Below are 22,815 nucleotides of genomic sequence, written 5' to 3'. Positions count from 1 at the left end.
AATACAATCACAACAACATTACTGTGCAACACAAGACATATTTAAAGTAATAGTTGTGTGTCCAAATGGACACCCAGTCTAAGCTTTTGGACACCCAGTAGACACAAATGGACACACAAAATTTAATCAGTGAACCAAGAACACAAATTCAGATTGGGAGCCACTGATAGAGGTATGAAATCTTAGTGAAATGGAATAGAAACAGTACAGCATAAGGGCACATTACACAATAATTCTTGGGATTATTACAAAACGCGTCTTTCTGAAACACATCTTAACAAAATCTCCCCGTACACTGTGATGTCTGCTACAGAAGGGTGTGGATCATAAGCAGCAGTTTTTAATTTTAATTTGCTTTTTAATTCATGTATTTACTGGTGGGTGGGCAGGCTAGTAAGAATTTTGCTAGGCTAATAACTTGTGTAAATGCATTTGCAATACCATATATACTACCTTTTCTTCAATTTTAACCACTTTTACCTCAATCCAAATGTCAGGGCTTATACATGGTAGAGAAGCTTCCATGTGTAAGTCATTTGAATGAAAACATGGACACCCAGTTACAATTCCTTTAAAAAATACCCTGGTGCATCATGAGAATGCCTCCCTGCTGCTGCTGTGCTTAGACAGTTTCTTTAACTATTACTGTTGCTGAAATCTATTATTTCTGTATCAAGACTCACCAAACTTTTGGGGTCAGTAGGCACGTTTGGAATTTTGAGAACATGCTGAGAGTGCCAATCACAAAATGACTGCCATGGGGTGTAGCATTACACAAAATGGCTGCCATGTCTGAAAGAACAGAAAAAGAGACTGACAACAAAAAGGTGTGGGAATGCCCCCTGCCCCATCAATGGGGGAAAAGGCAACTACATCAGCCACTGCCATAGCCACTGATAGAGACAAGGTCTTTTCACCAGTCCTGTGTTCAGAACGGGTGTGAGAGTAACCAGTGAAGGGTGTCCAGTCTTGGCATCCAATGAAATGTGGGCTTGTTTAAGAGGGCATATTCAAGTGACCCAAGGGCCAACTTATACATAGGCATTTGTGCTATCATTTTAAACACCAAGTTCCTTGACAGGCTGTATGTATATGGTTAGGCCTTTAGGGTTCCAGGCAGTGAAGTGAAATAGGAAGCTCTAAGAGAATACTGCGAAATTAGCAGCACTGGATCGGTATGCATGCATGGACATGCACGCAGATGCACACAAATGAATGAGACAGAATTAATGTATATTTTATTTCCCCCCCAAATATCTTACAACGTAATTAAAAGAAGTGGGCTAGCCACTAACTTGCCGCCTTTGAGGACTAGTCCGCTTGGAAGAAATTATGGCTGTGCAGTGGAAGGAAAGTTAGCCCAAATAAAGCCTCTTCCAGTCCATCTTCTCCATCAGGAACTTGTGGCTCACCACCAAACATAACAGGAATGATAGGAAAACCCCACAGATATGTAGCTCCCCAAGGAAATGGGGGCAAAGATGATGCCCATCATTGCCAAAAACCTGACACAGTACCCTCCATAAAATAACTAAGACAATCTTTAAGAAAAAGTTGAAGTGCAACAACCACTGCAACTGTTGCCTGTTCCTTAATTACATATGGAACCTACTGAATGGAGATTTGAAATGCTCTTCCAACACACACATGCACACTGTTTTTTAAAAAAAATCACTAGAAGGGTGCAAGGGCTCAAGAGCAAACATAATCAGCATGTTTCACAATGGACAAAATGGATGTTGTGCTTCACAGGTACAGAAATACCTGCAAGTATTTCTGGAATGGAAAAAGATAGTGAAGGGTTAGGGAGGTATGACTGAGGGAGAGACAAAACAAAAACCAAGCTTGGATTCATTCCATTGAGCTCCACCACTGGTATGAAAGACAAATGGCAGAAGAGCAACAAATTCCATTAGTGTTCAGAAGCTAATGTGCTAGTTGGGCTCACAGAACCACTGATTTGATGACTCATTTGCTGTATAAAGCCCTCACCTGGAACACCCAGAGTCTCAATTCAAACAGAACAGGCCGCTCCAACAAACCAAGAGAGACACTTTTAAGTTTCCAAACACAGATCTTATCCTGTCACGAAACAATGATATGAGATGGTGAGGCTCATCTGATGTCAACATGAAATCAAGCCTTCAGTGTTATTGGCCCAATCTTGTGAAATGGTCTTCTAATAGAGATTCAGCAGGCATCTTCAGTATTAATTTGTAAACATTTGCTGAAAAGTTTTCTTTGCCACCAGGTTTATGTGGACGATTTTTAAAAATACATGTTAGTTAGCCAGTGATCTATGAGTTTTGTGTATGTAAATAAATAAATAAATCTGCCCAATGGGGAGCAGCAGTACATACATTTGTACATTTAGAGAAAAAAATTAGATTTGAACATTTAAAGATATAAGCTTGTACATTTTGGTCATTTGGAATTGTAGTCAACAAGGTCTACTCAAAACATATCCATTCAAATTAATCACGTCTATTAACTTCAGTATGTCTACTCTGAGAAGAACTAGCACTGAATACCACCCAATCCATAATAGATCCATCTGTCTCAAACCTGATATGAAGTGGTTTATTTGAACGTTGTATATACATACCACGCAGAAGCAAGCAGGACAACTTTGTTCTCCATGTGGGAACAAATGTTACTGCCAAGCAGAGCTACAAAGAAATTACGCCAGACTTTGAAGCTCTGGGAAGGAAACTCAAGGACTTTGGGGCCCAGATACGTTTTCTCATCCATCCTTCCAGTACTTAGAAGAGGAGAAAGGGAAAGAAAAATACTCAAGGTGAATGACTGGCTACGAAGGTGGTGCCGACAAAAGATTTGGATTCTGGGATCATGGGCTACACTTCCTGGAAGATGGACTGCTGGAAAGTGCTGGGTTGCACCTCACAAGGAGTGAGAAGAATGTGTTTGGCCACAGCATGGAGAACTTCATCAGGACTTCAAACTAAATCCTAAGGGGAAGGGAGATGTAAACTTGGAGGTAACAAATGACAAAAGGTTATGCACAGAAACAGAAACTGAGATAAAAGCTCTAATGGGGGGCAATAATAGTCTTCACAAAAATGCAGTAAGGAAGTCAGACCATAAATCACATGATCTTTGATGTGTATATACCGTATATTCCGGCGTATAAGACGACTGGGCGTATAAGACGACCCCCAACTTTTGAGAAGACTTTCCTGGGTTCAGCCCTTACTTGGCATAAACCAACTGAAGGGCCTCAGTTAGACAGGCCCCATTGGTTTCAGTAGGTCTACTCTGGGTAGAACTAACACTGGATAAAATCCTATGTGCGCACTGACTCAAGAGTAAACCCAATGGTACCGGGCGGTGCTTAGGGCTGCATCTGACGCTACTCAGAAGAGACCCACTGAAATTGGTGCAACTAAGCCAGCTACCTCTACTAGTTTCCATGGGGCTACTCTCGAGTCAGGACGAAGCAGGGCCGAACGGCACCCCCGCAGGCACACTGACTCGGGCAGCAAGCCCGGTAGAACTTGGCCCGAGAAGGCCGGCGCGACACCGGATCGGGGCCACCGGTCATCGGCGGGAAAGAAACAAGGAGAAAGCCTCACCTTCGTCAGAATCCCGCGCGCGGCCGCTACGCTCTCCATCCTCTTCATCGGCGGGGCTGTCCAGCTCCTCCTCCTCGAAGCTCTCGGCGGCGGCGGCGGGGCCCGTGCTGGCGGGCAGCGCAGCGGCGGAGGCGGCGGCGGCAGCGGCGGGGGGGCGGAGGCGGCGGCGGCAGCGCGGGAGAAACCAGCGCTGCGACACTCATGGCCGAAGCGGAGAGGAGGAGGAGGAGAAGGCTCCGCCACCGCCGCCCAAGGCACCCGGTGCTTTTTTCCTCACAGCGGCGAGCCGGTTTGTGGTTGGTTTTTTTTTTTTTAACTCCCTACCACAGGCAGCCGCAAGCTGCCCCCCCGCCTCCTACGCGCAGGCGCGCGAACCACTTCCGCTCCTTCCTTTCCTTCCTTCCTTGGCTGGCTTCTTCCTCCCTTAGTTGTGTTTGGACCACTGCACCACCCGTAGGGTGTAAGGCGCGGCGATACTCCGGCGGCGTTTGCAGCCGTAGACTTAATGTTTTAGACTCACGTGCCCGCCAAGCGTCTCCGGGGTCAGTTTGGGAGCCCTTCCTCGGCCCGCCCACTTTTGTTTCTTGTAGAAGACAGCAATGCCTCAGTTGGCGAAGTACCCGTATATTCCGGCGTATAAGACGACACCCGGCGTATAAGACGACACCCGACTTTGGAGAAGATTTTCTGGGGTTAAAAAGTCGTCTTATATGCCGGAATATACGGTACTAGGCTTGCCAGGTCCATGGCCTGAGACTGATTCTGAATCTTTATGAGAAGAGAAAGTCAGCCAAGTGCAGGTGTTCTTGCAACTCTGTAATGGGAAAAACCACAGGGTGGAATTCTCTCTTCCCCCTGCACAACTGTTAAAGATACAGAAGACCTCTTGGTTGCCAGGCCCAGCCTCCAAGAGGTCTTCTGAATCTTTAAAAGTTGTGCAGGGGGAAGGGAGAATTCCACCTTGTGGTTTTTCCCATTACAGGGTTGCAAGAACACCTGCACTTGGCTGACCTTCTCTTCTCCTAAAGATACAGGATCAGTCTCAGGCCATGGACCTGGCAACCCTAGTATATACTAATGCCCAGAGTATGGGAAACAAACACAACAAACTTGAAGTCTTAATACAGGAGGGTTAATATGACTTGATAGGTATAACTGAAACTTGTTAGGATGACTTCCATGACTGGAAGCAATTGAAGGATATAACTTGTTCAAAAAGAACAGAAGGAATAGAAAGGGAGCCAGAGTCGCACTATATCTTAAAAATATGTATCTCTGCACAGAAACACAGGAGGATGAACTTAGTTGCCCCATTGAGAGTATCTGGATTAAAATTAATGGGGCAAGGAATAAAAGGAACATGGAGGTTGGAGTCTAGGGAGGTGGTAGGCTCTCCAACACTGGAGGCATTCAAGAGGCAGCTGGAGAGCCATCTGCTGGGTATGATTTAACTTGGATTCCTGCATTGAGCAGGGGGTTGGACTCGATGGCCTTATAGGCCCCTGCCAACTCTACTATTCTATGATTCTATTAGTTATGCCTTAATGTTTTAGATCATCACCCTAGTCCCCATACTTTATTGTAACTTAAGGCCCCATCTGCACTATACATTTAAAGCATCATCATACTACTTTAAATAGTCACGGCATCCCCCAAATTAACCTAGGAACTATAGTTTGTTAAGGATGCTGAGAGTTGTTAGGAGACCCCTGTCCCCCTCACATAGCTATAATTCCTTTGGAAGAGACTGGTTGTTAAAGCACTCTGGAATTTATAGGTCTATGAGGGGAATAGGGGTCTTCTCACAGCTCTTGGCACCCTTAACAAACTACAGTTCCCAGGATTATTTGGGGGAAGTCATGACTGCTTAAACTCGTATGATACTGCTTTAAATGTATAGTGCAGATCGGGGCCTAACTAATCCAAAGTATGCATCACTGAAATAATCACATGTCCTTCCCTGCCTGCCCATGCCTCCACTTCTCACCTTCCTCTGTTGTTTCCCTGTGACTGTTTTAAACTATAAGGCCCTTGGATAGGAGCCTGTCAATCCTGTTCTTTGTAAAGTGCCATGTACATACATACAGAACTACAGTAATAATGTTAATGGTGTTGTTGATGATGCTATACGTGGTCAGATTGATACAAGCCTGCAAAATCTGAGCCTTAGGTATCTAAAAGTTATTATCCAGTTTCATCTTCTGCCCCACATCTATATGCAAACAACTGAGTTACTAAGAATCCCTCCATACTGCTTTAGGTGTTTCCTACTGGTGAAATGATACACTCTTCTTTAGTAGGCAATGCATGCTTTTTGCTATTATAATACAGTACCTGAGTTTCAAGGCACTCCCTTAGCTATTCATTTTAGAAGGCTAGGGACGCAAGTTGGCTAAAATTGGGTGTGAGGCAAGGACATGTGGATTTTATCAAAAGACTCTTATTCGCCCCTTCCCCAACAATCTGAGCACTTGTGATTGACTTTCTTCTGTTTTAGGAAGCCACGCTCTTGCAGTTAAAGAGTGAAAGATTTATCCACTGCTTTGATAAACCTGATAGTTCTGCCTGAAAACAAAATCTATATAGAATATTGCTTCTCAGTATATCTAAATTTAAACAGTATGACACACAGTTTAACCAATCCTAATTTAGATGAATGCCTGTCCTTAAGTCCTGCATGACACCTAGTATTTGCTTCAAGGGTGTAGTCCTGTACTGAATCCATGAAGACATGTCTCTTATATAAACAGCAATTTGAGGTTAGATTCAGCATAGGCCTTGCTCTCAGACAAAGAACTTTTCCCTCACATGGACACTTTCGATTTCATGTATGGAAGCAGTGAGGGGAAACCCAAAGCACGGTTCATTATCCCCCCACCCTCATTTAAACAAAAGCAACAAAAGCCAATTAAATACAAAATATGTGCCTCAGTGCTGTTAGACTGCATGGCTACATTTATGCAGCTAGCAGCCTGAGCTTATGTATGTTTACCCAACAGTAAGTCTCATTTACTGCATTCAATTAGATTTACTCTTATGTAAGTGAGCACAGGACTAAAAACTAAGACTATTTAAATGAGGAGGGCAAGACGCAAGAGAACAAAATTTAAATGCCAAACACATTGCGAACTGTGAGGGACACTGAACAAAATTAGCATTGCGTGAGAATGTTACATTTTATAAGCTGGAGAAAAGAACAATATTACTGTCTATATTGGCAAGAATCTAAAGAATTATGAAAGTAGTTCCATAAGTCCAAGGGGCTTGTGTTTGTTTTTAAACCACAGGCCCTTTCACATTGGTACATGTTACCTGCTCAGAGAAAACTTTGCCCATTGAAACTAAGGCTCTACACCCCCAATAAAAGATGGAGTCTCAAGGCACTTTCAGAGGTCATAGTTAGCACTGCAGCAGGAGTCAAGACAGGGGCAATCTTTTGTTAGAACTTTTACACTGTGGTGACAGCCAGTGTGATGTAGTGGTTAAGGTGTTGGACTATGACCTGGGAGACCAGGGTTCGAATCCCCACATAGCTATGAAGCTCACTGGGTGACCTTGGGCCAGTCACTGCCTCTCAGCCTCATGAAAACCCTAGTCATAGGGTCGCCATAAGTCGGAATTGACTTGAAGGCAGTACATTTACATTTTTTTACACTGTGGTGTCTAGAAAGCAGTGAAGGTTGGTGGCTCCGATGTCAGTGGGGCAGTGAATCTGCTTCTTGGACAGCTCCTTGAAAGTTCAGATGTGAAAGTTCACTGCCCCACTGACATCAGAGCCATCAGCCTCCACTGCTAGAAATGAAAGTTATCCACCAGTCTTTCACATTATTCAGTCTACCCTGTAACTATTGTATCCTGTACATAGATCTAAATTTTTTAAACCATGTTTCTCATTTGGAGTCTTCCAATTAGGCAGAAGTTACAGGACAGAACTGCCAGAATCTGGAGTCGCTCCCAATCTGTTCTATGCTTCTCCAGAACAATATAGACTCATTTGAGAGTTCTGTAACATGAAAGCCCAAAGTCAATGTAGGCCTTGGCCTTTTTTGGTCCAACACTGTACACTGATTAAAGCATACTAGTTTCCTTAGCATATTATAGTGTTACAGAAACAGCTACCATAACTCAATTATCCACAAGTTAATTTTGCATTGTTTTATATTACATTAACAGTACAATCCTATGTATGTTTACTTGGGGGGGGTCCATTATGTTCCATGCAGCAGACAGCAAAATCATAACAATAAGCAGCAGATCCACCACTACATCTGAATTATTGCTTGCTCATACCAGCCAGGGTAAGAGGTAGGGAGCAATATCAGCTCCAAAGATCAGGCTCCTCATAGGATTGGGAGGGCTTCCACACCATATATCTACCATACGTTGGGGCTTTCTCCACCCTATCAATGGTGGGAGAACCACCAGCAACAGCTTACCATCAACCTGGGCTCAGCTCAGGACTAACATCACGCCCCCACACCAGCCAAATCTCTGCACCATCCTAACACACAGTATTGACATGGGGGGGGGGAACAGGACTGTGGCTTTCTCACAGGAAACTGTAGATTGTATATTACAAAAAAAACCCATTAGTGGAAATTGAGAAGAAATTTCTCACATAGTAGGACGACACATAGGTCTTGTTTAAGTGGTATCCCTGCCCACCACCAGTTCCAGCAAGACATACCCAGGGAGAGACTGGGTGCAAGACAACCTGCATTTATTTAAATGCTAACCCTTAGAGATTTCATAGGGGCAGGGAAATATCCCACATTCCAATAATGGGATTCACTCATCCTCCTAGCAAGAAAACGGGGGGGAAGAAGTGTGTGACCCTAACCTAAGGCTACAACATGAAAAGAGTATCATATGTATCTTCTTCAGTCATCAAAATGTATGCTACTGTTAGGTCCAAACCCAACACGCAAGTCGCCCTGTCAACCCCAACTCGCTTATTACACCCGGGAAGAGTGCGGAGTTGAGTGCAAATGAACCCAATATCAGAGATCAAGTCACATGAGACAAAAACCTTTGCAAAGGGGACCCAATACTTACAAGCCGAAGCAGGCCAGCATGGGAACCTCGTTTATTGGTGTTCAAGGGTTTATATAGGCTTACCCCGAAGTTTACAATATCGGGTTCACGTCATAAAATACAAAAGAAGCAATCGCTAACTGTCATAGCTTTGGGGCATGTGTAAGGAGGTAAAGGGGTACAGGGGGAAGGACAAAGTGGAAACATCAAGACTATCTTTCAGACTCCATGTCTGCATATTTTGCATGTCCTTGAGATAAGAGCTATGCAGGAGCAGACAAAAGCAACTATTGAGGGGAGGCCCAGCTGCAACTGGGCACCCCCTAAACTGGAGACAGACATGATATTACTTTGCTTACATATCAAAGGGAGTATTACAAGTCAAGGATATGAGGGGCATAGGAACAGCATTTGACATGTCTATGCAAGGTGCATTAGCAACAATAAGCAAGGCCATCAGCATAAATGTGAAACAGAAATGTATAGTAGGGAAGTTTCCAGCTTAAACCGGCTTTTATTATGCGAGCCACTGGAATGTAGGTAAGGGTCAGGTCACCAGGAAATAAACCAACATTTTATACCAAAAGTCAAATAAAGGCCACTTTGGTTCTATTTCCCATAAAGCCCAAGCTGGTTTGGATAGGACAAGTGAACTATAGTTTTACCATCATGTGAGATTTTAATTTATCCTTAACACTACTTTCATAAACATACAAATACAGACGTCTTTAGGACTTATAAGCCCTTAGCAGCATACTAGCAATTCTTGCTAAAAGTAAAGGATTGTGTCGCTCACCCATTAAAGCCAAGATCCTTCATTCTAAGGTTCCCGTCTTCCCAAAGATAACTGCCTTCCAGTTGGCTCTTCACTTCAGAGTTTAGCATGACATCCCACAAAAGCACTGCACATATTCCCTCCACATGCCTGCATCACCACCTCCCTTGCCAAGGGCCTAATGTGCATCTGCAAATAATTAACATCTAAATGCTAAACCATCACTAATCCTTTGTATGTGGGTTTTTCTCTCTCCATAATAGTATATGAAGATGTGATGCTTCAAATGCTGCTTCTTAGCACAGAAATCAGCAGGTTCCTTATTTCAATAATGTTAGTGAGCTTGTGATTTGTGTTATGTAACCTTAAGAAATACCAGCATCTGGATTAGCTCCCCAAGTCTCCTTTTTGTTACAACGCATTTCCTCAACAGTTAAATCATGTTTTTAAAAAAGCCCTCACTTACTCTGGTACTTTTAAATTCAGCTGTTTGAACCTTCTTTTACCCTATACAGATGAATCAGATTGCTCAAATGAAGCTCAGAGAAGAATCTATGTTGTCTGAATTCTTTGCTTTCTCTTCTGCATCTGGAGCTAGCCAAGACTTTGGAGTACCAGACACATAACTGCTTTTTGCTGCTCACAGCCCAGAATGTTAATAAGTAACATCCTTTCAGATAAATATGAAGAGTCTTCAAATATCTTTAATCACACACACACACAAAAACCCAAATTGAAAATTGTTCTAAAACGCCAGTTCTAAAGTACTCAGAGGCAAGTCCCACTGGAAACAAGCATGCAGTTTAGACCATAGCTCAAGCATTCAGAAACAATTAACTTTAAAACTTTATCTTTAATTATGAAGTGTTTTCTCTCCCTTTAGGTCAGGGGTGGGCAGCACTTCCTCATAGACATCCTTCCATGGACTGAATGCTAGTGGAAGGCAGGGCCAAAGCCAAACCTGGATGGCTCTAAATCCAAAAGGAGGCATGGTCAAAGCCACTCATCCAATCAATTCATACACATCCATATATTCTATCCATTTACACACTTCAATACATCCTCACAGTGCCTGCATATCCACATACATTTCTCAGTCTTTCTGCCACCCTACTCTTCATGTCACCCCACTGTTCTTCTGACTCCCCATTCTGCCCTACCCATGTAATCACATTCTCCCTCTCCCTCTTTGTCTCCCCATTCTCATGAACTCCATTCTCGGGTACAGTGAGAAAATTCAGTGAGCTAGTGATGCAGGAAGAGAGAATCATTAGGAAAGGAACAGAAAAAAACCTGCCAATATCATAATTCCATTATACAAATCTACAGTGTGGCCACATTTGGAATACTGTGTACACTTCTGGTCGCCTCGCCTCAAAAAGGATATTGAGAGTTGGAAAAGGTTCAAAACAGGGCAACCAATATGATCAAGGAAGAACTCACCTATGAGGAAAGGCTGCAGCATTTGGGACTTTTTAGTTTAGAGAAAAGGCAAGTAAGGGGGGACATGATACAAGTGTATATGATTATGCACGGCATGGAGAATGCAGACAGAGAAAAGTTTTTCTCCCTCACTAGAACTAATGGACATCCAATGAAGCTGAACGTTGAAAGACTCAGGACAGACCCAAAAAAAGTACTTTTTCATGCAATGCATAGTTACACTGTGGAATTCACACCCATAGAAGACAGTGATGGCCACCAACTTGGATGGCTTTAAAACAGGATTAGACAAATACATGGAGAATAAGGCTATCAATGGCTACTAGCCATGAGGCAGCATGGCTTCTGAATACCAGTTGCTGAAAACCAAGGAGGTGCTGCTGCACTTAGGTCCTGCTTGTGGGCTTCCCAAGGGATTTGGTTGGCCAGTGTGAGAAGACGATGCTGGACTAAGTGGACCACTGGCCTGATCCAGCAGGCTCTTATGTTCTTATGTGATTTCTTTCTTCATGGCCCATTCCCCACCCCCTCCCTACAGCCCACTTTCTCAGCTGGTTTCTGCAAATCAGTTAAAGAGTAAGTGAGTGAGTGTGTGTGTGTAAGAAAAAAAGAGAAGTTTAAACTTTCCATGATCACTGGAGACCCAGTGCCTGCAGGAAGAAGAACATCGCCACCCATGGAAGGAGAGCCTGCTGTTGCTGCTGCTGTTGGAACACCACCTCCACCACCCTTCCCAGTGGGACTGCTGCCTGGCAGACGTGCCTCCTGCAGGACCAGGTCCCAGGTCCCCAGCCAGCTGTGACTAATTTCCATCACCTGTCCCTCTTTGGAGGGATACATAAGCCGGCTGGCTGAGGTGGCCTGGGTTTTTGTCTTTTGTTTTGTTTTTGTTTGTTTTTTCTTTTGGGTTCCATTGGTTTTAGCTATGGGTGGGTTCGGTTTCGTTTTATATTGTAGTTCTTGGGTTTTTATGTAGTTTGTATGTTGTATTTTACTTTATCTTGTACGCCGCCTAGAGTGGCCGCTTGTGCGGCCAGATAGGCGGCCTAGAAATAAAATTTATTATTATTATTATTATTATATATACACACACCTTGCTCAACTGATCTGTAGGACCAAAACAGTTGGCAAGGCTTGAATAGAGGCCGGTAGACTAGAGAGAGAGACCTGGCCCACTTGGCCCACAGGTTGAAGGTTTCTTCAACTCTGTTTTAGGTTATCAGGAGCAGACAAGCCCAGATGAAGGAAATCAATAGAACTATCATAATAGAGAAGGCACTTTTGCATTTTAATTTGCACAAATAAGCATTCACAACTGAGACTCATTATCATCATGTGGTTTATGCAAATATAAAAGTAGCAATCACTTTGTTAAAGTAAGAAAGCCTTGAGGAAGTATGTTTTTTTCAGGCATAGCCTAGTTGCTACTGAGGAATGGCAAAAGAAGAGATTCATCTTACTTGGACCCCTTAGCACAAGATAATTTTTTTTCATGTAAAGGTAAACATTATCCTTAGACCAAGTTCTTATAAACACAAATGAAGTTACAGTAGGGCCCCGTTTTACAGCGCTTCGCTAATGCGGCAGCTTTCAATTAGGGAAAGTCCCCGCATTAAGGTGCTTGTTCCGTTTTTACGGCGTTTTTTTTCCGTCGCGTGCCATTTTGACGTCATTTTTGCGTGACGCGTCCCATTATCGTCAATGGGTTTCGCTTTACAGCGGGGGTCCAGAACGGAATCTGCCGTATGAGCGGAGCCCTACTGTATTAAACCTGTTTCTAGACTAGGCAACTTCAAACGGAACATTTGGCCCCTGAGGCCATTTTCCCCAAGTCATGTCCACCTGCCCACCAGCTGACAGGACAGGGATGGGAGGACAGGATTTAATCCTTCCATGGTTGTGCGATCCCGTTCCCAGCAGAAAACAAGATTAAGCAGCAAAAGCAGCAAGATTTAATCCCCACTCACCAGCTAAGCAGAAATGAAAGCCCTGTACAAAAGCGACTTTAGGAGCAGCTTATGGGTGCACACACAATCTACTTCAAAGATGTGACAGGTCCTTTATTCCCATTTTCTCAAACAGGAGTGCAGGAGCTGTCTTAAAGCCTTGTCCAAGTCTCCTGCCCTTCCCCCATTAACTTCCTGATATTGGGGGGAGAAGGGGGAAACTTGGAAAGTCTTTGCAGGACTGTTCCCCTCCTCCTTCAAATCTGCAATATCATAAACTTAAGTAGGAAGTGTAGGGGGACTCACAAAGCCTTTTCAAAGTCCCCCTCCCCCTTCAACTCCCCAATGTTGGGAAATTAATGGGGGAGGGGGGGGAAACTTGGAAAATCCTCTCCTTCTCTCCCTTTGGGTGGTGGAGGAAAGGGAAAAAAGGAAGCCAGCAGGGTTCCCAGGTGCTGGCTTCCTTCTTTCCCTTCCATCGGTGCAATCGCAGGGGGTCCCCCACTCACCACCACCGGTGGTGGAAGGGAGAGTAGTAGAAAGCCAGTGTTTGCCTCTGGCACTTTGGAGCCCTTCCCTGCAAGGTATTTTGACAGGTGGGCAGGGTCACCCCATCTGTCAATCATATCATGTCATAATGGCATCACATGATTGACAGGTGGTGGTCATTCCCACCAGTCAAATTTGACTCCTGAGACCGATCTCACTAAGGACCTAGCCCATGGAGTCAAAAAGGTTCTCCGCCCCTGTGCTAAAGGAACTGCTACCATCATAGTACTGTCCAGAGGCAGTACTGCAGCTACCAGCTCACTAAGGATCAGGTGAGACAAGGGACCAAGGGTATTCTGCTTGGTCCTATAAAGCTTCTGAGTGTTGGCTGGCTGTTTAGTCTTAGCTGTTCTTCCAGTGCCCACTCCTGCTTGACTCTCCACCAGCCCTGATGGTATCAAGAGAGACAACAGTTAACAACATTTGATGTTATTAAACATGTATTTTGTAGAGTTTGTATTTCTACATTATTTGGTTACATATGCTCAAGTTAGACTAGATCCCTAGACATATGTGGATCTGTGTCCTGAGCCACTGCACAGGGACAACCACATACAACTTCAAACAAGTCCATACTCCATCTACTCTAGTCCTTAAGGTGACAGGAATCTGCCTAAAGATGGAAGCTTAAGGCTCAGGAAACCAAAACTCTTTTCAGTGGTCAGAAAACATAATGTCTACATCTCTCCAGGTCCTTCCACTGAAGAAACAACTGTTCTATCCCAGCCCTATCTTTACCTAATTATATACGGCGGGGGGGAAGGGGAGAGTGTCAGTCTGATATAGTAGTCAGAGTGTCAGACACTAGGACTTGGACAAAGAAGATTCAGATTCAAATCCCCACTCAACCATGAAGCTCACTTAGTGACCTTGGGCCAGTCACTGTCTCTCAGCCTAACCAACCTCACAGGGTTGTTGTGGAAATGGGGGCATCATGGATGCCTTTTTGAGCTCCTTGGAGGAAATGTGGGATATAAACACAATAAATAAAATAAACCACATATATAACATTTATATGTTCAGTCATTGCGCTGGCATTACTTCCTAGCAGCAAGGAAAGCAACATACTTGATTGAATCATTGAATCATTAAGCTTAAATGAAAGTATAAAACTACTGATTCACACAAACCCTCTTCCCACTTGTGCAAGCTGCGCAAATCAAAGAGCTTTAACAGGCAAACAAACAAAAATCATGTTGCTCCATCAATTGTGATTAAGTCTTTACCCATTAGAGAGAACACTAGTGCAGCACAGTGGTTATATGTATAAGCCAGTAGTCTCCAATTCAAATCTCTGCTTAGCTATGAGCTCAGTGGGTGGTCTGAGGCAAGCTGCTGTCTTTTATCTTCAATTTCCCATCTGTAATATGGCTAGGCTATAACAATGCTGGCCTATCTTACAAAGTTGTTTTTAGATAACTAAGAATGCAATCCTCTGCATAGTTGGGCTAAATTCTGAAGTGAACACCCGCAAGATCAGACTGCGAGATACTGTGAAACACCAAAGGGGGAACTCTATAAGCAAACTATGTATTAGTATTATTTTTGTCAACTTGATATATGGGTCTCTCCTGGTCAAATAACAGCTGTCATTGATTTGGCAGAATCTGCTTGAAGGAATTATGTCATTGATAATCTTGCCTCCTGAAGATCATGGACAATTCTTTTATATAATTGATTAGTTTCTTTCTAATGTATCAGTAAAACAGATGAAACAATCCATTGATATAGGAGACTGTATGTCAATGCCTTGAAAAGAATTTTTTTTCTTCCAAAGCAGTAAAAGCAGGGGGTAGGAGAGATGTTAGAAGTTTCCACTACCATCCAAACATGTGAAAAATTACTGCTCACTTTTCTGCTGATAAGCAAACTGCTTGTACTTAGAGATCCACGGTGGACAATGCTGTTATAAGAAAGGAGTGCGAGATGTGTGTAATTTTCTATCCCAGAAACTCCATACCAAACTCTAAATGCAGGAGTGCACATATGCAAATTTAATGTAACTGGTATAAGCAGTGGGCAGGTCATCTGTAATGTGCCAAACAAGTTGGATGTGATTTTGATGAATGAGGCAATTGAATATAAAAAGGCGTTATCTGCCCTACAAATTCCACAGTATTTCTACATCATTGCAGACAGACTATTGTGGGGATCTTCTTTCACCTACTGTCTAATATTAAGCAGCTATAGGAGGCAAAATAATGTTCTTAACTATAGACCTGTTTGTGTCCCTAAAAACAGGAACAGGGAAAAATAAATGTCTTACATCCAACACATTAGACTCAGTTTTGACCAAAAGAAACAAGGCAGTAGGAAAGATTTCTACTGGTCTTCTTTTCTTTCTTTTTTTAAATACTGAATGCACAATAACAGACATAGGAAATAAGGAATTAGGATTTAAAAGGAGAATAGATATAGGGGCAGAATGGAAGAATTATGATGAAGAACTATTCATTGAATCTGAGTATTTATTAGTTTAAAAAAGCTCACATTCATATTTACAGTCAAGGCAGAACTTCAATATTACAGTCTGAAATGATAAATAACTCAAAGTCATATGGTGGTATCCAACAAAGTAATTCCATTAGCTCAAGGGTTTCCGTTTGCACAATAAAACGTCTCCTCCTTGTCATCTCCGTGCCACGCCCTCCCAAAATCTGCTCCAGAGAGATAGGGAAACCCCAAGAACAAATGTATTTTTTATTATTATTTTAATGTGCTTATGTCACACTTCTGTCACAAGTGACTCAGGGGGGCATGCGGGGGTGGGGGCGCAGGGAGAGGACGTGGAGGGAAGTTCTGTTGTGCAGTCAGAAGTCCTTGCACTAATGGAGCTACTTCACTGGATACTTCCCACAGTATACAAATATGAACTGCCAACATAGTCACTGATCCAGTCAACATCCCAGTGGAGGCTGGCTCATTAGGGCAAGTGCAGTGCTGTCCCACCAACCTCCATCTGTCCTCAGCCAGCCCTCACCTGCCTGCCTTCTTAATTACAGCCAGTCTGAAGACGTTTCAAAGCTGGTTCATAGATAAGGCATATCTAAGTTGCAAAAGTTAGCAATCATTTTAATTGTGGAGGCTGGTCCATTAGGGCAAATAGGGCACTGCCCCACCAATCTCAACCAGCCTCCACCTGCCTGCTATCCTACTGACATCCAGTCCAGGCAATGCTTCTGGCTTTCACCTTCCTCCTTGACCTCAGTATTGCCTCATATAGAACTCAGCAGGGAGCAGCAGGATGGGGACAAAGCTAGAGCTAGTTGGCTCTGTCTCTCATTGGTTCTGGCACCACTACTGTTTGGGCTCCCTGCCTTCTGCCCCGCCAGTCCAAAATGGGAACTAGCCACCACTGCAACACTGCTGTGACAAAGGTTTCATTTTTATTTATTTATTTATTTATTTATTAAAAAGGCAAAATACATTATGGTAGGTTTGATAAAAGAAACCTGGATTTCAGGGCATCTTTCCACCCATGGAAGGTGGGTATAAAGCACTGATAACAAGATTTGATTACTGTAAGAGAGTTTTAATACTGTTCACTTAACTCTTCCCACAGAGATCAATGGAACTGAAAGTGTCCCCAATCTAATTTGGCTTCTTGGATAACACAAACCACAGCATTCATGAAACTGTGGGTAAATGAGATCACATCATGTAGAAATACATTCCTTCTGATTCAAAGACTCCAGCAACCACTTCCTTTGGGAACTACTAGTGCCAATGGTGAATTACTATTACAACTCTTGCATTACATTTCAACTTTATTGTGTGGGCTTCTTTCTTGCAAATTTAAGGATTCTTCTAGTCCTCATAAACTATGTGCAAGATTACATACACCACAATCAAGTGACACTGACTTCCAACACCCTGAAGACACTACGGATAATCATCTTTCAGAGCCTTGAAGGGAGTAAACTAGATCTATTGTCACCCATACTACGCACATTCATTCTCCCTATCCAATCATGGTTTCCAGTCAAAGAGGCTTTGTAGGTTTTTGAAGCACATGAAATCAATTTGACCAGAAACTACAATGGTGAAACTACAAAGTGAATATCTGTATCGCAACAGATTTGTCTTTTTTCAAATCTCTCTAATGCTATTGTCTGTACACAGTTTGTATCCGCATAGCCTGGACAGAAAGGTACAGGTTAATTTTACATTGGCTGGGTATTAATACATGTACCCATGTGATCAATACCATGTAAAGCAGGGATAGTCAACATGGTGCCTCCTCAGATGTTGTCAGACTACAACTCCCACTATCCTTGACTAGTAGGCCATGCTAACTAGGACTGATGGGAGTTGAAGAACATCTGGAGGGCTTCACATTGGCTACTCCTGATGTAAAGTGATGTGCAACCAAGCCATGGGATGACCCACACTGTTCCATTTTCACAGACTGGGAAGTTTGTACACAGAGAAGCTTGCTGTGTGTTCTATTAGTAATGATGACCTTACATTGCCTTATATGGGAGCAATCCAGAATACAGTTATCCACCACTGTCAAAGGAAATGTGTAAAATCCAAATGCAACAGGCTTGTTCTCTGAAGCACTTGAGAATTAATAGGGAAAAGGACATAACTCTCATTGTCACTTAACAGTGTAAGGAAAAAATGCTGATTGAATCTCTGAATAACTTATTTTATTTTTTAGAAACTTTATAAATTGCTTAACCAAAAAAGTGTCTAGGCAGCATATACAATAAAATATAATTAAAATAAAACCAAGTACACCCAATCTACACAAACTTTACATGGCACTCTTAAAAGTGCAAGTTCTGCAGACAGAAGCAGTGGAGTCAAAGTGACTGGAAAACGGAATAATGAGCACCAGACTATCTGTAGCACTTTACAGACTAGAGAAAATGGCAGATGGAAAGCACTATCACCAAGGAAGTCACCTAACCTTCAATTTCCTCCTTCTTTTCTTAGCAGCATATTAACTTGCTATAGTCCCCATAAAATAACGCCCATCTTTTCTTCTGTCAGAGAACAGTTACAAGCACAAGAGTAACTAAGTGTCTTCCCGCTGCGAGGTGCTTCTGAAGCTCCTTTGAGAAGTGGTAACCCTCATGCCTTTCCCAATGATCGAAGTACTACGAGGCACCACTTGGGCTGGGGCTTCCCTCCCTCCCACACACACACATTTCTTTCCATGCTCAACTGAATGTAGTCTTCTTGCATCAATCTATCTGCCCTTGACACTGTCAGAAGATGGTTTACATTATTTTTCAGAGCCACTCAATACCCACTTGCACCATTCTGAAAACAAAACTGCATTTCATTTCCTCACTGTTTACAATCCCCTTCCCCAAACCAGGTATGTACAATAGGCCTACAACACCAGCTAACTCTTCATGTATCTGATGAAGTGGACTCTCTGGTCCACGACAGCTTATAGTATAAATGTGTTTGTTTTTAAGGTACTACAAGGCTCTTTGTTCTTTTTGCTGCAAAACAGAGTAACAGGACTACCCCTCTGGAAAATGACCACAGGAGACATTCCAAGGTTTTGTATTTTGGAAAAGTCCACCCTACCAGCTTATCTGCACAACCATTCTGGCAGCACAGATAGCAATTATACATTCCCTGCCCAATGACAAAATACAAGGTAAACTCCTTCGGGTTGCCTCTTGTTTTTAAATCATGGTGCATACACACCAGCCTTTCCCAACCTTATGGTCCCCAGATGTTGCTGAACTACAACTCCCATCAGCCACAGCCAGCATGGCCAATATTCAGGAATGATGGGAATTGTAGTCCAGCAACATCTGGTGATCCAAATCACACCCTTCCAAGAATCCTGGGAACTGTAGTTTGTTGAGGGTGTTGAGAATTGCAGCTCTGTGAAGGGCAAACTATAGTTCTCAGGACGGGGGGTGCTTTACAGCAGAAAAGCTAAGGAGGCTACCAAGACCTACATCTTAATGGAAGTTTCATCGTGATTATAAGTAGCCCCGGGATTTAGCCTGCCGCTTTTTACTTGGGATCAAGGTTTTCCCCACATTCTGACCTAACCCACAAATACCATAAACGTTCCTCAGATGGGGCATCGCCTAGGGAGAAAAAAGTTGTATTTCTTAGAATAACTCTCACTCCCCCACCCTCCAGTGTACAGAGACTCGTGAGTGCTAGACGGATTTACCTGCTGAAATCCCTGTGGCGAAGGCACAATCGTCTTGTCTGGTCTCTTGTCTGTAACTCAGACGCCCCTGAAAACAAGTTAGGCAGGAGTTTATTATGGCGTGGCAACATTCCCTGCGGCAGCTCGTCACAGTGATGAAGTCATCCCCGGCCGCTTTGCCATTTGCATCTCGACTCGACTAGCGTGTCGGCTGCGGCTTCGGGTTTCGCCGGTGTTGGTCCCAACAACAAGCCATGCTGGGTTAAGGAAGCCATGCAGGTGTGCCTAAAGGCTGCAACCCTACGGCCGGGGGCGGCGGGGGGCAAGCCCCGCTGAACTCCAACGGAGCTTATTGGGGAGTAGAGAAGTATAGGATTTTATTGTTAAGGCGCCTGTAGAGCAAAGGGCGAGGGAAGGAAGGAGGGGGACAGTGAGCAGCACAGGGAGGAGAGAAGCGGGCAGCAAGCGGACTGGCAGACCTGGGCTCTTGCAGGAGGGCAAACGACCCCCAAATGTGGCAGAGGCAACCGAGAGACAGCAGCCGATTTAGACCCCGCGATCGGCGTCAAAGCAACGGCTATGGAATGCCGAAGGCGTGCCCTGATCCTGCCCTGCCCGCGAGAAGCACCTTCTGCCACCCGCCTAAGAACACGCAGCCTCCCGCTCCGCGCTTTCTAGAACAGCCTTGGCATTTCCAGACGGAGCTGCGGTTCCTCCTCCCCCTTTGCTGATGCTCTTGGCTTTCTCCGCTCCCATTGAGCGGCTACCACGTCGGAAACTCCTCCCTCGCGGGCACAGTCCTCCAATGCGTCCAAACAGTACCGTAATGCTTCCAATAGCCGTCTTCCCGACTCGTTTTAACGGTGATAGACATCGACATACTTTTCAGTGCAAAGTGAATACGAGGTTTATCGCTTTCTTAGCCTCCATAAACGCGGACAGGTCTTAGGAACTCCTTATGTTCCAGATGGACACTGGAACGTAACTGGACACTGTTCCTTAGGAGGTCTTGGAATAGAGGACTTTTCTTACAGTCTAGGAAGAGGACAAGAGAAGAGACCGGCAAAAAAGGACTGGCAGACCTTACCTTGTAGAGGTTGGTGGGGAGGCTGTACTTGAAATGCTGTTCTAAATGTACGCACCAGTTTTATTCTGATAGCTGCGATGGAGAAATCCATTGTGATGTGTTTTCATCTCTCTTCCTATTTTTCCGTCCCTACCAGCAGGTTGCGAAAACTAATCAAATCTATATCCTGTTTCTGCTCTGGACCTCAATGTAGCATATATAGAGTTCCTAGGAGTGCCCCCATTCAGGCCCAAGGTGCTGTTTGTTTGTTTTTGCCTCATGCACCCAAATGCCTTGGCGCACTCCTTTTCTAAGTTTCACAAGGTTCTTCATAAGGGAGGATCTATCTTAACTCATGGGCCCATCCACACTGGGCTGCTTCTCCCCCCCTTCTTCCCCTCTTTTGCCAGGTGTATTCTGCAACATGCCAGTGACGTGATAATAGTGCATTAGTGGTGAATTTATACTGGACCATCTGCACATCATTCTGCTTTATTAATTGTTCTGAGATGCTTCCCCAGTGTAATTGCATTACTGCTATAATAGTGCAACAAAAGCAGGAGGAAAGAACCAAAGGGACATTTGTGGTATAAGAAGTTAAAGAATGTCAGCAGGAAGTTACAGGACATACATGCAATAGTTAGAAACAAAACATCATGTCCGCCCCAAAAAATTTGCAAGCACAAACAATATAGAAAGCAGGGCTGCTCACAGTAGCGTAGGGGCAAATTCAGAAGTGCAGGGTCCCTTCATGGTAGTCAGAGCTGTGCTCCATCACCCTTTGTTTGCTGCTGGATTGAGAATGAGATCCTTGTTTATGCCTTCTCCCACAACAGACATCCCTAGGAGCCATTCATAAAGAAAGGGGAGAGTGTTAGCTACTGATAATAGTCTTCTTGGTGGTTGACCCATCTCCTTTCACTCTGGCTCCAATCAGCAGGAAAGGACAAGGAAGCATGTTAGAAGATTCTTCTCAGTGGCTAACATGCTCCCCTTTCATGCTGATTGGCTTGTAGGATGCTGGAGATATAAGGACCCTGCTCGCAAAAAAGTAAGGGTCTAAGATCCCCATGAGACCCCGGATGACTACACCCCTACATGTAACTGACCTGATACCATCATGAGCACAAATAATCATGAATACACAATTAAAAGGATGTCTGGACAGGCCCAAAGTCTTACATATTCAATAGGCTAACAAAAACTGATAATCAAACATATCACCCTTACTTTACTTACAGCACAATCTTATATAGTATATGTAATCAGAAGCAAGTCTCATTATTAGTGGGATTCACTCCTAAGTGCGTGCACATTGGATTGCAGCCTAAGGCTTCTGTACTTAATTATAAGATGTGGGTCTAGCTCTTTATTTTCCAAAACCCCTTTTGTTCTTCTTTTTGTTTTAGTTGTTTAGTTACTTATTAGAGTACATGTAGGCATTGCTTTGGTTTATTAGGGAGTGCATTACTGTATTCTCATAGAAATGAACACTTTCTTAAAATGAACAGGTTAAGAATAAAAAGAGAGAGAAGAACTGCTGCCTGTGAAGTAGGATGACAAAGGGGAGCACACATCAAGATACTTCCTTTTTGTTCTAAGGAAGTGGGTAGACATGCAGGAAAGGGCACATAAACATCCTATCTCTGGATGGTTACGAACTTTTAAGCTTTCCCAGAGATACAATGGATTTAAGAAAGGACTAATATCAAAATGACTTACAGCCTCTTAACCATGTAATTATAATTATATGACCTGTCTGGATCCCACTGTGCCATTAAAACATATTTTCTGTTACGGAGTGGGCAGTTTTCAATAGCAAATTTAATTACTTTAATACATTTCTATCCTTCTAGGAATTTAGTGCGGCTTATGGAGGATTATCCTATTTTCTCCTCAGTGAAGTCTCAGTTAGGCTGCAGGATGGTGATGTGATGAAGGACAGTTGGGAGCTTCTTCGCTTAGGGGCAAGTTACATGCTTCACTGCACTGTGGCCACATCATACAAAAACTCAGCCACCCATCTTCATCATAAAACACCCTTAGGAGGGGTCTATATGCACTGGGGAAGACATGAGAAGGAATGGAATGTTACCCTGCCAAGCATTTCTTCTCTCTAACTGCCTCCTTCCTCCACCATCACTAAAGCTATAACCCCTGTGGAGTTCCAGAACCATGTTTGCAAGGTGAAGCAATTGTTTTAAGAGGAGAAAATCTTACATCACTGGAAGGTTTTGAACCAGATGGTCCTAGAGATTACATGCAGGCTTTCTGAT

The 22,815-nt window shown here is 43.5% G+C and overlaps 1 protein-coding gene across 3 annotated transcripts in view; it reads right to left on the bottom strand.

Annotated features, from left to right (window-relative positions):
* The window catches only part of P4HA2 (prolyl 4-hydroxylase subunit alpha 2), a 72,937-nt gene extending 52,719 nt beyond the window's left edge, over positions 1–20,218 (bottom strand). For 2 of the 3 annotated variants that reach the window (XM_061617070.1, XM_061617068.1), the window contains exons 1-2: positions 19,953–20,218; positions 19,495–19,561 (exon numbers count right to left, since the gene is read on the bottom strand). The gene's annotated coding sequence lies outside the window, so the exon portion shown is untranslated. Of the gene's footprint in view, positions 1–9,423; positions 9,501–19,494; positions 19,562–19,952 lie in introns of those variants that run through there. The other variant, XM_061617069.1, reaches the window with a different exon arrangement.
* Between the last annotated feature and the right edge of the window lie 2,597 nt (positions 20,219–22,815).

The sequence above is a fragment of the Rhineura floridana genome, chromosome 3 (genome assembly GCF_030035675.1).
Source record: "Rhineura floridana isolate rRhiFlo1 chromosome 3, rRhiFlo1.hap2, whole genome shotgun sequence".
Taxonomy (NCBI): Eukaryota; Metazoa; Chordata; class Lepidosauria; order Squamata; family Rhineuridae; genus Rhineura; species Rhineura floridana.
This window is presented reverse-complemented; position numbering and strand designations above follow the sequence as displayed.